The sequence below is a fragment of the Erinaceus europaeus genome, chromosome 15 (genome assembly GCF_950295315.1).
Source record: "Erinaceus europaeus chromosome 15, mEriEur2.1, whole genome shotgun sequence".
NCBI classification, from domain to species: domain Eukaryota; kingdom Metazoa; phylum Chordata; class Mammalia; order Eulipotyphla; family Erinaceidae; genus Erinaceus; species Erinaceus europaeus.
In genome coordinates this window covers 11,936,775-11,952,429 of record NC_080176.1, presented here as the reverse complement: position 1 = coordinate 11,952,429, position 15,655 = coordinate 11,936,775, and the positions used below count along the sequence as shown (strand labels likewise).

The 15,655-nt window shown below is 47.9% G+C and overlaps 1 long non-coding RNA gene across 1 annotated transcript; it reads right to left on the bottom strand.

Annotated features, from left to right (window-relative positions):
* Positions 1–1,431: 1,431 nt before the first annotated feature.
* LOC132533090 (uncharacterized) lies at positions 1,432–10,634 on the bottom strand. Its single transcript, XR_009544976.1, has 2 exons — positions 10,557–10,634; positions 1,432–1,684 (listed from the first exon to the last, which is right to left on the bottom strand). It is a non-coding gene; the product is annotated as an uncharacterized LOC132533090 (long non-coding RNA).
* Positions 10,635–15,655: the final 5,021 nt, after the last annotated feature.

Genomic DNA, 15,655 nt, shown 5'->3' with positions numbered 1-15,655 from the left:
TAAGATAGAGAGAGATGGAAAGAGGAGGGGAAGACAGGAGGAGAGAAAGACAGGCACCTACAGACCTGCTTCACCACATAAGAAGCGACTCCCCTGCAGGTGGGGAGCCGGGGGCTTGAACCGGGATCCTTATGCTGGTCCTTGTGCTTCATGCCAAGTGCGCTTAACCCACTGCACTACCACCTGACTCCCTGCCCCACTTTTTTTTTTCCCCTCCAGGGTGATTGCTGGGCTCGGTGCCTGCACCATGAATCCACCGCTCCTGGAGGCCATTTTTCCCCCTTTTGTTGCCCTTGTTGTTGTAGCCTCGTTGTGGTTATTATTATTGCCATTGTTGATGTTGTTCGTTGTTGGCTAGGACAGAGAGAAATGGAGAGAGGAGGGGAAGACAGAGAGGGGGAGAGAAAGATAGACACCTGCAGACCTGCTTCACCGCCTATGAAGCGACTCCCCTGCGTGGGGAGCCAGGGGCTCGAACCGGGATCCTTATGCCGGTTCTTGCACTTTGTGCCACATATGCTTAACCCATTGTGCCACCGCCAGACCCCCCACGCCCCACTTTTTATTGGGTTATTTTTTCCCTCTTGTTAAGCTATACCAGTTGTTTCTAGATGTTCAGTATCAATCATTTGTCTGATCTGTGATGTAGAAAGATTAGCTTTGGGTAGTTGGCTTTTGATGTGTACAAGCTTCTAAAATCAATCTTTTCCCATTTATTTCCTCTTGTTTTCATCTCAAATGCTCAGGGATTTGAGTTTCCAAATATGACTTTGGTGTTAAGATCCTGCAGTATTTTGCCACTATGTTCGATACACAGAGAGATAGAGAGACACCTGCCACACTGCTTCACCACTTACAAAGCTGCCCCCTGCAGGTAAGGACCAGGGACTCGAGCCTGGGTCAATGAGCATTACAAATGAAAGATAGTTTAAAAAGAAATCCGCGGCTGTGAGACACATCATTCTCTCACTCTCTCTTTCCATAGCTGCATATCATAATACAATAAATTTCAGATAAGACTGTTTGCTTAGGATCTATCTTAGGAGTTTTGCCAAGGACATTCATGCCTGTGGCTTCAAGAACCCAGTTTCAGTCCCCACGACTCCCTTTGGGTTGACCTGACAGTGTTCTGGTGTTTCTCTGCGAGTTTTTCTCCCTGGATCTGTGTCAGAAAAAAGAAAATGAAGAGAATATTAGGAGAAATACGGGAGCCCTTTGGTTGGGTCTGTTCTCCAGTAAGGTGCATTCTGCTCCGTGGCCACAAGATGGCTACATAACTCTGCAGGGCCCCTGCTGGGTGGGCTTTGTTCCCACTGCACTGCCCCTTTGTCTGAACTAGTTGCTGCTTTGGGCAGGGTGTTTGCAGTCTGTTCACAGGATCTGTTCTTGAAAGCTTCCTTCCCAGGAGTTAGAGAGAGGCAGGAGACAGGCTTCACTGGGTAGAGCACCGGACTTGTTAGGCTGAGGCGCCAGGTTCCCTAGCCTGGTGGGGTGTCCACAGAGGCAGAAGTATCCTGGAGCTCTGTCTTTGTCCCCCTGTGTCTGTGCCATGGGCCAGTTCCCTTCTGTCGCCTGCAGGATCAGTTGGAGCACCTGTGCTTGGCTGCTGGGCTGTGAGGATCCCGCTGGAGTTCCCAGACTTCCATGCACAAGGACCAGGCTTGGAGCCCCATTCGTTCCCCACCTGCATAGGGAGGAGAGATGAGGCAGGTCTGTGGGGGTCTCTCTTTCTCTCCACCTCTCTATCTCACTTCTCCATTTCTTAGTGCATTTTAAAATCAAAGAGGAAGAACAAATACCTGGTTGGAGGGTGGGAGGGATGCTGCTGGCATCGCTGGGTTCCTAGTGCTGGCACAGAGCCTCAGCATGCAACCTAGTGGTATCCAAACTAGAAAAGGGGGCGGGATATATACCAGATTGGTGATGAAGAGACACTTTCATGCTTGAGGCTCTGAAGTCCCAGGTTTAATCCCCAGTGCCAGCATAAGCCAGTGCTGATCAGTGCACTGGTAAAAAAAAAAAAAAAAGAAAAAGAAATAAAGTATAAAGAATGGCACATTGTACCAAAGGAAAAGACTGGGGTGGGATTCAGGGTTCATGTCCTGGAACATGATAGCAGAGGAAGACCTAAAAGGGTTTGAATTGTTATGTAGAAAACTGAGAAATGGGTGACTGGGCGGTGATGCAGCTGGTTAAGCACACAAGGCGCAAAGCGTCAGGACCACCGTAAGGATCACGGTTCAAGCACCCTGCTCTCTACCTGCAGAGGGGTCCCCTCACAGGTGGTAAAGCAGGTCTGAAGGTGTCTGTCTGTCTCTCCCCCCCTCTGTGTTCCCCTCCTCTCTCCATTTCTCTCATTCCTGTCCAACAATGACAGCAATGTCAACAACAACAGTAGTAATAACAACAACAATAAACAACAAAGGCAACAAAAGGGAAAAAACAGCCTCCAGGACCAGTGGATTTGTAGTGCTGGCACCAAGCCCCAGCAATAAACCTGGAGGCCAAAAAAAAAAAAAGAGAGAAATGTGCAGACTACTGTATTTTACTGTTGACTCTAAGCTGTTACTCTCCCAATAAATAATAAAAATATTTGACAAAAAAGTCAATAAAGGGGCTATGGATAATAATAATAAAAGTGCAAACAAGAGATCAAAGAAAAGAATATAAAAAAGGAGGGAGAAAGCATACATGTAGGAAGCCTCGCAGGTCCTGCTGGGGATTGAACTGGTAGAATGCAGGACAAGGTTGGTGCTTGTCATCGGGCCAGCAAGCAGAAACTGCAACAAAGTTTCCAAGCTGTGCTCAGGGTGGAGGTCACCCCGCAGAAATCCTTCTAGGAGGTTCACTCCCTTGGGGATGTTGACCCAGGAAGGCTCTGAGCTGCCCCCCTCATTGATACAAAGGTCTCTTGGTGTTCCAGGAGGTGGGTCAGTGCACAGGGCCTTGGATGGTGATGTCTAAGTTTCTCTGGCATTTGTCTGAGCAAGAAATGCTCCATCTCTCTCCTTTCTGTTTCTCTTTCTCTTTCTCCCTCTCCAGCTCTCTCTCTCTCTCTCTTTCTTTCTCTCTGTGTGTGTGTGTGTGTGTCTCCTGTTCGTGTGTGATAGGTAAAAAATAACATCTGGAAAATGTTGCATGCTGATTTTATGCCATTTTGAAATAAAATCAGAGATAGAGAGAGAAATCCTGTTGACTTGGAGATTGCTAAGTGCTAGGAAAATGCAAAGTCCATACAGCAGGAGCAGAGTTTCGCCCCCTACAAGGGGTGGAGGGGAGATTGAGTCTCCTCTTTGACCAGGCATGCGGAGAGTTTGCTTTTACCATGATGCACAGAAAATCACTCTTTTCTGCAGGGGAAAATAGGTTTGTGTATTTAGCCAAGTAAATCAAGAGAGGGGGTCAGAGGAGTTAGGCCTATGAAGGGCGGGGAATCAAACTATAGCTCTCAGCTTAAGAATCACTATTCTACATTGAGCCAACTGACAGGCTGATCCTTTCTGGGCCTGAATCAACAGTCTGTGGGCTCCTGATGAAAGAAGCCCTTGGGGAGTTGGGCGGTAGCACAGCAAGTTAAGTGCATGGGGCGCAAAGCGCAAGGACCGGTTAGGATCCCGGTTCGAGCCTCCAGCTCTCCACCTGCAGGGGAGTCGCTTCACAGGCGGTAAAGCAGGTCTGCAAACGTCTCTCTTCCTCTCTATCTTCCCCTTCTCTCAATTTCTGTCTCTATCCAATAACAAAAAAAGAAAGAAAGAAAGCCCTTGGTGGCTGGGGAGATAGCTTAGTAGTTGTGTCAAAAGCTTTCATGCCTGAGGTTCCAAGGCTTCAGGTTGAATCCCCAGCTTTCCAGCATAAGTCTGAGCTGAGCAGTGCTCTGGTCTCACTCTGATTTAATTAATTAATTATTAATCAATTCATTTATTTAGTATTTTACCAGAGCCTTGCTCAGCCCTGGATCATGGTGAGGCAGGAACCACAGAACTACAGGTAGAAGAATCTCTTTGCATCAGCATTATGATATCTACCCCTGCCCATCTCCCTCTCTGTATCTTTCTCTCTGTATCTCTAGCTTTCATCACTAAACATAAGAATAAAATAAAATATGGGAAAAAGTAAAGAGAAAGGAGAGCTTGGGTGAAAGTGACTGCCTAGTAGTTGATCATCTTTCTCTCCTTCGACCTATCTCTCATTACTCAAAATAGTAATGAAGTAAAATTATTTTCAAAAGAAGTCCTTGGCTGTGAGACAGCTTTGTAGCTAGTATCATTCTCTCCGTGTCTTTCTCCCTCTCTCCATAGCTAAATATAAAAATACAGTAAATTACAAATGTTTAAAATAAGGAGACCTTGTACTTAGGAGCTATCTTATGAGTTCTGCCAAGGACTTTCATGCCTGTGGCTTCAAGGACCCAGTTTCATTCCCCAGCACCCCTTTTGGATCGAGCTGACAGTGTTCTGGTGTTTCTCTGTGTGTTTTATCCCTGAATCTGTGTCAGAAAAAAGAAAATGAAGAGAATATTTAGAGAAATATTCAACCCTTTGGTTGTGCCTAGTCTCCCATAAGGTGCATTCTGCTCTGTGTCCACAAGGCGGCGACATAACCCAGCAGGGTTCCTGCTTTACGGGCTTTGCTCCCACTGGACTCAAATATGGAGGGTAAACAATTGAAATGCAAGATGTTTCAAAAAAAATTTTTTTAATCTCTATAACCTTGGGAGAGGTGGTTATCCTTGGCAACTAGGAGCACAGGACTTCTTGGTGTGAGTTGTGTGACTTAGAACTCTATTATCTACATTCATGTCAATCAGTGTTAAAATTTTTATTTTAAAAAGATCTAGCATCTTAGATTTCAAAAATGGAAATGGTCCACACACTTTAAACTCAAACTCCACAAAATATTTATTTATTTGGTAATAGGGTTTTTGCTGAGGCTCGGTGCTTCTTGTGACCACTAACCCCCCCCTTGTTTCTCATTTGATAGGACAGAAATTAAGAACAGAGGGGATAGAGAGGGAAATGTTTGGAGACACAGCTGCAGCCCTGCTTCACTTTGCTGCCCCGCCCACTTCCGGTAGCCTCACGGGCCACTGCAGTTTCTGCCAGCCCCTCGGAAGGACTTTTCTGGGGTCCTGCACCAGTGGCACCGGCTTTGTGCATCCTGCCTTTGGCTCCACCCTAGGCCTAGGTCACCTGCATGGCCTCTCTAGCGACCCCCGTGAGTCCTAGCTGAGTACCCCAGCTGCCCACCTCTGTGCCTGCTCCACTGCCTACTACCCACTGGTAGGTCCCCGTACAGCCTGGACGGAGTTCCGCAGCTCTGACTCCCAGGAATGACTGTGGGGTCCCTGATCCCTCTCCCCTCTGTGGATTGTGCCTGTCCTCCAGCAGGTACCAGGGGCTAAGGCCTCAGCTCCACCACGTGGGCTGCAGAGCAGCTGGGTGGTGGTGGTGGAGGGGGCGCAGGGCCAGGTAGCCCAAAGCCTGAGGTTTTGGTTGCTGCATCACCCAAGAGTGCAGAGGTATTATGACTAAAAATTTATTCAAAAAATAAAATATGAAAAATAGTAAATCAAAAAAGAGTTTGGGCAAAAGTGACTGCCTAGTAGCAATCATCATTCTCTCTTGAAACCTCTCTCTGATGACTAAAAATATTAACAAGGTAAAATAAAATATTTACCTCTTTAAATCTCGATTTATTTATTGAAAGGAGACAGAAATTGAGAGAGAAGGGGGTGATAGAGAAGGGAGAGAGATAGAGAGACACCTGCCATACTACTTTACTACTCACAAGGCTTCCCCCTGCGGGTGGGGACCAGGGGCTCGAACCTGGGTCACTGAGCGTTGCAAAAGAAAAATATTTTAAAAAGAGATCCTTAGCAGCTACCATCTTTCTCTCTGTGTGTGTCTCTCTGTCTCTCCGTAGCTACATATAATAATACAATAAATTACAAATGCTTAAAATAAGGTGACCTTGTGCTTCGGAGCTATCTTAGGAGTTCTGCCAAGGACTTTTATTCCCATGGCAACAAAGAACCCATAACCACCTTTGGCTTAAGCTAGCAGCGTCTGTTGTTTCTCTGTGAGTTTTTCTCCCTGGATCTGTGTCAGAAAAAGAAAATGAAGAGAATATTAGGAGAAATACGGCAGCCCTTTGGTTGGTTGGATCTTTTAACTAGTAAGGTGCATTCTGCTCTGTGTCCACAAGGTGGCGACATAACACAGCATCTTCTAGCGTTTGCCCTTCTTCCATAGCCAGTCAACAGCGTCAGGTTGAAAACTGTCAGGAGCTGCTTGTTGCTGGCTTTGAAAGTGACTGGGATCCATGTGGATTCAGTCGGCTAGGAAGGATCGTCAGTTTCCCCAATGAATGGGTACTCACGGGATGCACCACGAGAAGGTCGATCCAATGCATCCCATGAAGGGCATCTGCTGGGCAGGCTTTGCTCCCACTGCACTGGCCCTTGGTCTGAACTAGTTGTTGCCTTGGGCAGGGTGTTTGCAGTCTGCTCACGGGATCTGTTCTTGGAAACTTCCTTCCTAGGAGCTGGAGAGGGGCAGGTTATAGGGTTCACAGGCCAGAGCCCCAGGCTTGTGAGGCTGAGATGCCATATTCCCTGGTTTGGTGGGATGGCTGCTGGAATAGTGGAATAGTCCTGGAGCTCTGCCTTTGCTCCCGCGGTGTCTGTGCCATGGGTCAGTCCCCTTCCATCTCCTGCACTGCTCCAACCCCCTTCCGGGAAAAAGTGATTTGAGCACCTGTTCATGGCTGCTGGGCCGTGAGGAACCAGCTCCCTAGCCAAAGAGAAGACTCAACACACCCCACCCCTCCACCCCTTGCAATGGGCAAAATTCTGCTCATGCTGTATGGGTCTCCATTTTCCTAGCAATGAGCAATCCCCACGCCAACGCAATTTCCATCAATCTCTATCTGTCTCTGTGATTTCTTTTAAAATGGCATCAATTTAGGATGCAACCTTTTCAAGGTGTTATTTATTACCTATCACACACAAACAGGGAGAGAGAGATACGGAGAAATTTAGAGCATTTCTTGCTTAGACCAATGTCAGAGAAACTCAGACATCACCATCCAAGGCCCTGTGCACTGACCCCCCTCCTGAGACACCAGATTCCTTTGTATCAATGAGGGGGGCAGCTCAGAGCTTCCTGGGTCAACAGCCCCAAGGGAATGAATTCCCAGAAGGATTCCAGCTGGTGTGACCTCCGCCCAATGGCAATGCTGGCCCAGTGACAAGCACCAGCCTTGTCCTTCCTTTACCAGTTCAATTCCCAGCACCACCTGTGAGGGTTCCTGCAGTATCTATTCCTTTTCTTTCTTCCTACTTTTTTATCTCTTGTTTGTACTTTTTTATTACCTATAGTTCATTTATTGACTTATTATTTGAAAAATATTTTTCTAATTACTTTATGGGGGATTAATGCTTTATTGTCAACAGTAAAATGCAGTAGTTTGTATATTTCTCAGTTTTCCACATAACAATTCAACCCCTTTAGATCCTCCTCTGCCATCAAGTTTTAGGATGTGAACCCTGAACCCCACACCAGTCTTCTACTTTAATACAATGCACCCATATTTCTACTTTACTTTCTTTTTAAAGCAAAAAATTTTAACAGGAGCACTAATGAGCTCCAGCGTATGGTGGTGTGGGGCATTGAAATGGGAATTCAGAGCCTCAGGCATGAGAATGTCTTTGCATCACCATTATGGTATCTACCCCCACCCCCTTTTCTAGATTGGACACCACTGGTTTGAGTGCTGAGGCTCTGTGCCAGCACTAGGAAGCCAGGGATGCCGGGCAGCATTCCCTCCCTCCCTCCCCCCAACCATCTCCCATTTGTTCCTTCTCTTTGATTGTAAAGTACAGTGAGAAATTGAGAGGAAGAGGTGAGATAGAGAGGTGGAGAGAAAGAGAGACCCCCACAGAGCTGCCTCACCCCACCTTCCCCTCATGTGGGGAACAAAGATGGCTCAGGCCCTGGCCCTTGTGCATGGAAGTCTGGGAACCCAGTTTCATTCCTGGCACCACCTTTAGCTTGAGCTGATAGTGTTCTGGTGTTTCTCTGTGTTTTTCTCCCTGGATCTATGTCAGAAAAAGAAAATGAAGAGAATATTAGGAGAAATACGGCAGCCCCTTGGTTGGGTCTGTTCTCTACTAAGGTGCATTCTGCTCTGTGTCCACAAGGCGGCGATATAACACAGAAGAGCCCCTGCTGGGCGGGCCTTGCTCCCACTGCACTGGCCCTTGGTCTGAACTAGTTGTTGCCTTGGGCAGGGTGTTTGCAGTCTGTTCACGGGATCTGTTTTTGTAAGCTTCCTTCCCAGGAGCTGGAGAGGGGCAGGTTACAGGGTTCACAGGCCAGAGCCCCAGGCTTGTGAGGCTGAGGTGCCACATTCCATGGTTTGGTGGGGTGGCTGCTGGAATAGTGGGGTCCTGGAGCTCTGTCTTTGCTCCTGCTGTGTCTGTGCCATGGGTCAGTCCCCTTCCATCTCCTGCACTGCTCCAATCCCCTTCCAGAGAAAAAGCTATTTGAGCACCTATGCTGGGCTGCTGGGTGGTGGGGAGCCTGCTGGAGTTCTCAGACTTCCATGCACAATGGGTCAGGGCTGGAACCCCATTGACTCCCCCCATGCAGAGGGAGGAGAGGTGAGGCAGCTCTGCAGGGGTGTCTCTTTCTCTCCACTTCTCTACCTCACTCCTTCACCTCAGTTTCTCAGTGTACTTTAAAATCAAAGAGAAAGAACAACTGGGAGGTGGTTGGAGACGGTGTGGGAGGGACTGCTGCCAGCAACCCTGGCTTCCTAGTGCCGGCACCGAGGCTCAGCAATCAGCCTAGTGGCATCCAAACTAGAAAAGGGGGTAGAGGCAGATACCAGAATGGTGATGCAAAGTCACTCGCATGCCTGAGACTCTGAAGTCTCAGGTTTGATGCCCCCCCCCACCAGATCAGTGCTCTAGTTTTAAGAGAGAGAGAGAGAGAGAAGGAAAGAAAACAGTGGGGGAAAGTACAGATAATAACAAATGGGAGAAAGAGAGAAAGAAAGAAAGAAAGAAAGAAAGAAAGAAAGAAAGAAAGAAAAGAAAAGAAAAGAAAGAAAGGGCGAGCGAGCAATGTGGGGAAAGCACATTTCCAGGAAGCCTCACAGGTCCTGCTGGGGATTTAACTTGTAGAATGAAGGGTAAGGCTGGTGCTTGCTATTGGGCCAGCAAACAGAAACTGCATCAAAGTTTCCAAGCTGTGCACAGTGCCTGGGTCAGGGTGGAGGTCGACCCAGCAGGAATCCTCAAAGGGGGTTCATTACCCTGCAGCTATTGACACAGGAAACTCTGTGCTGCCCCCTCATTGATAGATATGTCTCTCGTGTCCCAGGAGGTCGGTCAGTGCACAGGGCCTTGGATGGTGATGTCTGAGTTCCTTTGACCTTTATCTGAGCAAGAAATGCTCTGAATCTCTCCCTCTCTCTCTCTCTCTCTCTCTCTCTCTCTTTCTCCCCACCCCCCCCCACCAGGGCGGTGTGTGGTTGTAATAAATAACATCTTGAAAACGTTACATCCTCTATTGATGCTATTTGAAAAAAATCAGAGAGAGACAGTGAGAGAGAGAAATCACATTGGCTTGTGTTGCTCAGTGCTAGGAAAGTGGAAAATCCATACAGCAGGAGCAGAGTTTGGGGCAGTACAAGGGGACTTGTGTCAAGGTCTCCTCTTTGGCCAGGGATCTGAAGCATTTGCATTTGCCATGCTGCACAGGAAGTCACTTTTTTTCTACAGAGGAAAAACAGATTTGTGTATTTACCCAAGTAAGTCAATAGAGGGGGGTGCTCACAGCAGTTGAGCCCCAGAAGGGCAGGGAATGGAATTGGGGCTCTCAGGTGTCAGCATCACTGTCCTGCACTGAGCCATGTGTCAGGCTGCTCCATTCAGGTCCTGAACCAACAGTCTCTGGGCGCCTGATGAAAGAAGCACTAGGGGGCTGGAGAGAAAGCTTAATGGTTATGTAAAAAGCTTTCATGGCTGAGGTTCCACTTCAGGCTGAATCCCCGGCTCTCCAGCATCAGTCTGCGCTGGGCAGTGCTCTGCTCTCAGTCTCTCTATACAGATACATATGATATAAATATGGTTTGTTTGTTTCACCAGAGCCTTGCTCAGCCCTGAGTCATGGTGTTGCAGGACCCTCAGAGCTTCAGGTCTAAGAGTCTCTTTGCACCAGCATTATGCTATCTGCCCCTGCCCATCTCCCTCTCTCTGTATCTTTCTGTATCTCTAGCTCTCATCACTAAACATAACCATAAAATAAAATATGACCAAGTAGTGAGTCAAAAAGGAGTACTTGGGGAGAAGTGACTGCCCAGTAGTTATCTTTCTCTCTTTGAACCTATGTCTCATTACTAAAAATCTTAAAGTCAACAAAATATTTTAAAAGAAGTCTTGGACTGGGAGACAGCTTAGTACCTAGCATCATTCTCTCTGTATCTCTATCTCTATCTTGACAGTTTAATATAATAATACAGTGAAATAGAAATTTTTTAAATAAGATTACCTTGTAACATCTTAGGAGCTATCTTAGGGGTTCTTCCAAAGACTTTAATGCCTGTGGCTTCAAGAACCCAGTTTCAATCCCTGGCACCACCGTTAGCTTGCACCAGATAGTGTGTGTTTTTCTCCCTGGCTCTAAGTGACAAACAGAAAGTGAAAACAATATTGGGAGACGTACTGGAGCCCTTTGGTTGGCTTTAGTCTCCCATAAGGTGCATTCTGCTCCATGTCCACAAGGCGGCTCCATAACACAGCAGGGCCCCTACTCAGCAGGCTTTACTCCCACTGCTGTTTATTTATTTATTTACTTTATTCATTCATCTTTTTACCGTAGATCTGCTCAGCCAGGCATCGTGGTGAGTCAGGACCCAGAGAACTCCAGGTATGAGAGTCTCTTTGCATCAGCATTATGATTTCACCCCTGCCCACTGCACTCTCTGTATCTCTAGCTTTCATTACTAAACATCAGAAGAAAATAAAATATGAAAAAATATATTAAATAAAAAGGAGAGCATGGGTCAAAGTGACTGCCTTGTAGTTATCTTTCTCTCTTTAAACCCATCTCATTACTCAGAATAGTAACAAAGTAAAGTAAAAATATTTTAAAAGAAATTCCTTGGCTGTGAGACAGTTTCATAGGTACCATCATTCTCTCTCTCTCTCTCTCTCTCTCTCTCTCTCACACACACACACACACACACACACACACACACATTCTGTCTCTCCATAGCTAAATAATACAAGAAATTACAAATATTAAAAGTAAAAAAAGTCCTTAGTTTATGAGCTATCTTAAAGAGTTATCACAGCAGGTTAAGCACAGTTGGTGCGAAGCAGAAGGACTGACATAAGGATGCTAGTTCGAGCCCCCAGCTCCCCACCTGCAGGGGAGTCACTTCACAGGCGGTGAAGCAGGTCTGCAGGTGTCTTTCTCTCCCCCTCTCTGGCTTCCCCTCCTCTCTCCATTTCTCTTTGTCCTCTCCAACAATGATGACATCAATAACAACAACAATAAAACAACCAGGGCAAGAAAAGGAAATGAATTAAATAAAAATTAAAAAAGAAAGTGAAGACAATATTGTGAGCCATATGGGAGCCCTTTGGTTGGCTCTAGTGTTGCATAAGGTGCATTCTGTTCCATGTCCACCAGGCGGCGACATAACACAGCTCCCACTGAGCTGCCCCTTGGTCTGGACTAGTTGTTGCTTTGGGGGGCAGGGTGTTTGCAGTCTGCTCACAGGATTTCTTCTCAGGAGCTTCCTTCCCAGGAGCTAGAGAGAGGCAGGAGACAGGGCTCACTGGACAGAGCACCAGACTTACGAGCTGAGGCGCCAGTTTCCCTGGCCTGGTGGGGTGGCCACAGAGACAGAAGGGTCCTGGAGCTCTGTCTTTGTTCCCCCTGTGTCTGTGCCATGGGCCAGTCCCCTTCCGTTTCCTGCACTGCTCCAACCCCCTGCCAGGAAAAAAGTGATTTGAGCACCTGTGCTGGGCTGCTGGGCTGTGAGGAACCCCCTGGAGTTCCCAAACTTCAGTGGACAAGGGTCAGGATGGAGCCTGGTTCCTTCCCCCCCTTGAGGAGGAGGAGAGGTGAGGCATGTCTGAGGGGGGTCTCTCTTTCTCTCCACAACTCTGTCTCACCCCTTCCTCCCAATTTCTCAGTGTACTTTCAACTCAGAGAGAACAAACACACTCTCTGATACACTTTTATTTTATTTTATTTTATTTTTCCAGAGTCTTGCTTAGCCCTGAGTCCTGGTGTTGCAGGAAACTCAGGGCATCCGGTTGGACAGTCTTTTTGCATCAGCATTATGGTGCCTGCCTTGCCCATCTCCCTCTCTTTGTATCTTTCAGTATGTCTAGCTCTCCTCACTAAACATAACCATGAAATAAAATGTGATAAAATAGTAAGCAAATAAAGAGCTTGGGTGGAAGTGACTGCCTACTAGTTAGCATCTTTCTGTCTTTATAATTATCTCTCATTACTAAAGATATTTAAAAAGTAAAGCAAGAGAAAGATGTCAAAAGAAGTCCTTGGACTGGGAAACAGCTTAGTAGCTAGCACCATTCTCTCTGTATCTCTCTCTCCCTCCCTCTCTCCCCATAGCTAAATATAAATACAATAAAATATCTAAACTATGAAGACCTTGTGCTAAGGAGCTATGCTAAGAGTTCTGCCAAAGACTTTCATGGCTTGGGTCTCAAAAACCCAGTTTCAATGCCCGGCACCACCATTAGCTTGAGCTGAGCAGTGTTCTGGTGGTTCTCTGTCTGCTTTCTCCCTGGATCTGTGTCAGGGAAAGAAAATGAAGACAATATGTGGAGAAATACAGAAGCCCTTTGGTTGGCTCTAGTATCCCATAAGGTGCATTCTGCTCCATGTCCACAAGGCGGCGACATAACCCAGCAGGGCCCCTGCTGGGCAGGCCTTGTTCTCACTGTGCTGTCAGTTGTCTGGACTAGTTGTTGTTTTGGGCAGGTTTGCAGTCTGCTCACAGAACCTGTTCTTGGAAGCTTCATCCTATAGGCTAGAGAGAGGCAGGAGACAGGGCTCACTGGGCAGACATCAGGCTATTGAGGCTGAGGCAGGGATGACCACAGAGTCAGTAGGGTCTTGGAGCTCTGCCTTTGTTTCCCCGTCTCTGTGCCATGGGTCAGTCACTTTCTGTCTCCTGCACTGCTCCAACTCCATTATTGAAAAAAAAAAGTGATTTGACGGAGCTGCGTGATAGCACATTGGGTTAAGCACACGTGGCACAAAGCACAAGGGCTGGAGTAAGGATCCTGGCTCAAGCCCCCTGCTCCCCACCTCTAGGGGTGTCGCTTTGCAAGCAGGTGAAGCAGGTCTGCAGGTGTCTGTCTTTCTCTCCTCTGTCTTTCCCATCTTTCTCCATTTCTCTCTGTCCTATCCAACAACAACGACATCAGTAACAATAAGAATAATTACAACAGTGATAAAACCAGGAAACAAAAGGGATGACAAAAGTAGCTCCCGAGAGAAGTGGATTCATAGCGGAGGCACCGAGCCCCAACAATAACCCTGGAGGCAAAAAAAAAAAAAAAAAAAGCAATTTGAGCAGCTCTGCTGTGCTGCTGGGCTGTGAGGAACCTGCTGGAATTCCCAGACCTCCGGGCACAAGAACCAGGGATGGAGCCCCATTCCCAGCCTGCAGCGGGAGGAAAGGTGAGGCAGGTCTGTGGGGTCTCTCTCTCCACGTCTCTATCTCACCCCTTCCTATCAATTTCTCAGTGCGCTTTAAACACAGAGGGAAAGAAAAAATAAGAAGTTTGGGTGGGGAGCTGCCAGCAACCCTGACTTCCTAGTGCTGGCACAGAGCCACAGGAATCCACATAGTGGCATCCAAACTAGAAAGGGGCCAGGGCTAGATACCAGAATGGTGATGCAAAGACACTCTCAGGCCTGAGGCTCTGAAGTCTTGGGTTCAATGCCCTGGATCAGCAGAAGTGATAATAACAAATCAATGTCTTTGTTTATTTTTGCCTCCAGGGTTATCATGAGGGCTCAGTGCCAGCACTGCAAATCCACTGCTCCTGGAGGCCTTTTTTTTTTTCTATTTTATTGGATAGGACAGACAGAAATTGAGAGAGGAAAGGGGATATAGAGAGGGAGAGACAACTTCACACCTGCTTCACTGTTCATGAGGTGTCCCCCCTGCAGGTGGGGGAGGGGTAGGAGGAAGGAGGGCGGGAGGGGAAGGAGGAGGAAGGAGGGAGGGAGGGGAAGGAGGAGGAAGGAGGGAGGGATAGGAGGAGGAGGGAGGGGTAGGAGAAGGGAGGAGGAGGAAGAGAGGGGTAGGAGGAATAAGGTGGGAGAGAGGGGTAGGAGGAATAAGGTGGGAGAGAGGGGTAGGAGGAATAAGGTGGGAGAGAGGGGTAGGAGGAATAAGGTGGGAGAGAGGGGTAGGAGGAGGGAGGGAGGAGTAGGAGGAGGGAGGGAGGGATGGATAGGAGGAAGGAGGGAGGGAGGAGGAGGGAGAGAGGGGTAGGAGGAGGAAGGTGGGAGAGTGGGGTAGGAGGAGGGAGGGAAGGGTAGGAGGAGGGAGGGAGGGAGGGGTAGGAGGAAGGAAGGAGGGAGGGAGGGGTAGGAGGAGGAAGAAGGGAGGTAGGTAGGTAGGGAGAGGAAGGTCCAATAGGACCCCCCAGGATCCCCCAAGACCTCCCCAGATGCTTTTCACACTTGCTCAAACTTTGCTGCCAGGAGACTTGTAGGAAAAAAATCCTCGTATGGTGGGAGGGATGGACAGTAGGAACATGCTCTGCACTCTTGCCTCTCATGTCCCAGGTCCCTGGATCGGATCCCCCCAGGAGACAAGTGTTTTTCCTGTTGTTGGGTCCTGCAGGACACTTGTAGGCAAAAGTCTGAGTAGGGTGGGAGGGATGACCCATAGGGACATTGAGAGTGCTCTTGCCTCTCATGCCCCAGGTCTCAGGATTGGACCCCCAGAAACTTTTTCACACTTGTTTGAGTCTTAGGCCCAGTAGCCTAGAGGAGACTCAAGTGGCCTCAGAGGGTGGTGGCTGGCTCAGTATCCCTGTGGAGGCGACTTACCTGGAGTCCCAGGTCTCCAGTTCAAGCTGCTGTAGGAATTGCACTGACAAACATGAAGCAGTTTACTTTTGTCAACGTGTTTTATTTTCATTAACTCTTGTTAAATAAAGACCGAAGGAGGAGGGAGGCCCCTAGAAACCTGTTGTTTAAACCACAGAAAAACTTACAAACCATTAAACCTCTCCAGGTCTTTTGTTTTTTTAGGCAGAAACTGCAAGTGTCTGCAGGGCATCCTCTGTCCTCTGCAGCTTGACTCCAGCCTGGTCTGCCATCCAGACTGCTGAGAGTGGCAGGAGGGGACAGGGACTGAGTGACACATCAGGAAGCAGAGAGATCATAAAAGTGAGGAAGATCCCAGCCCGGCTATTTCCTGAGTTCTCGGCAACAAGTCTGCCATGAACACAACCACAGTGATTAATGATTTTAATTTTCAGCCACCAAGGCAGAAGGACAGGCTGGAACAGGGCAGAAGCAGGTCCTAGGGCCTGTGGGATCGGCACCAGCTCTCTGACTACCCGGCACGGCAGCTGGCGCCT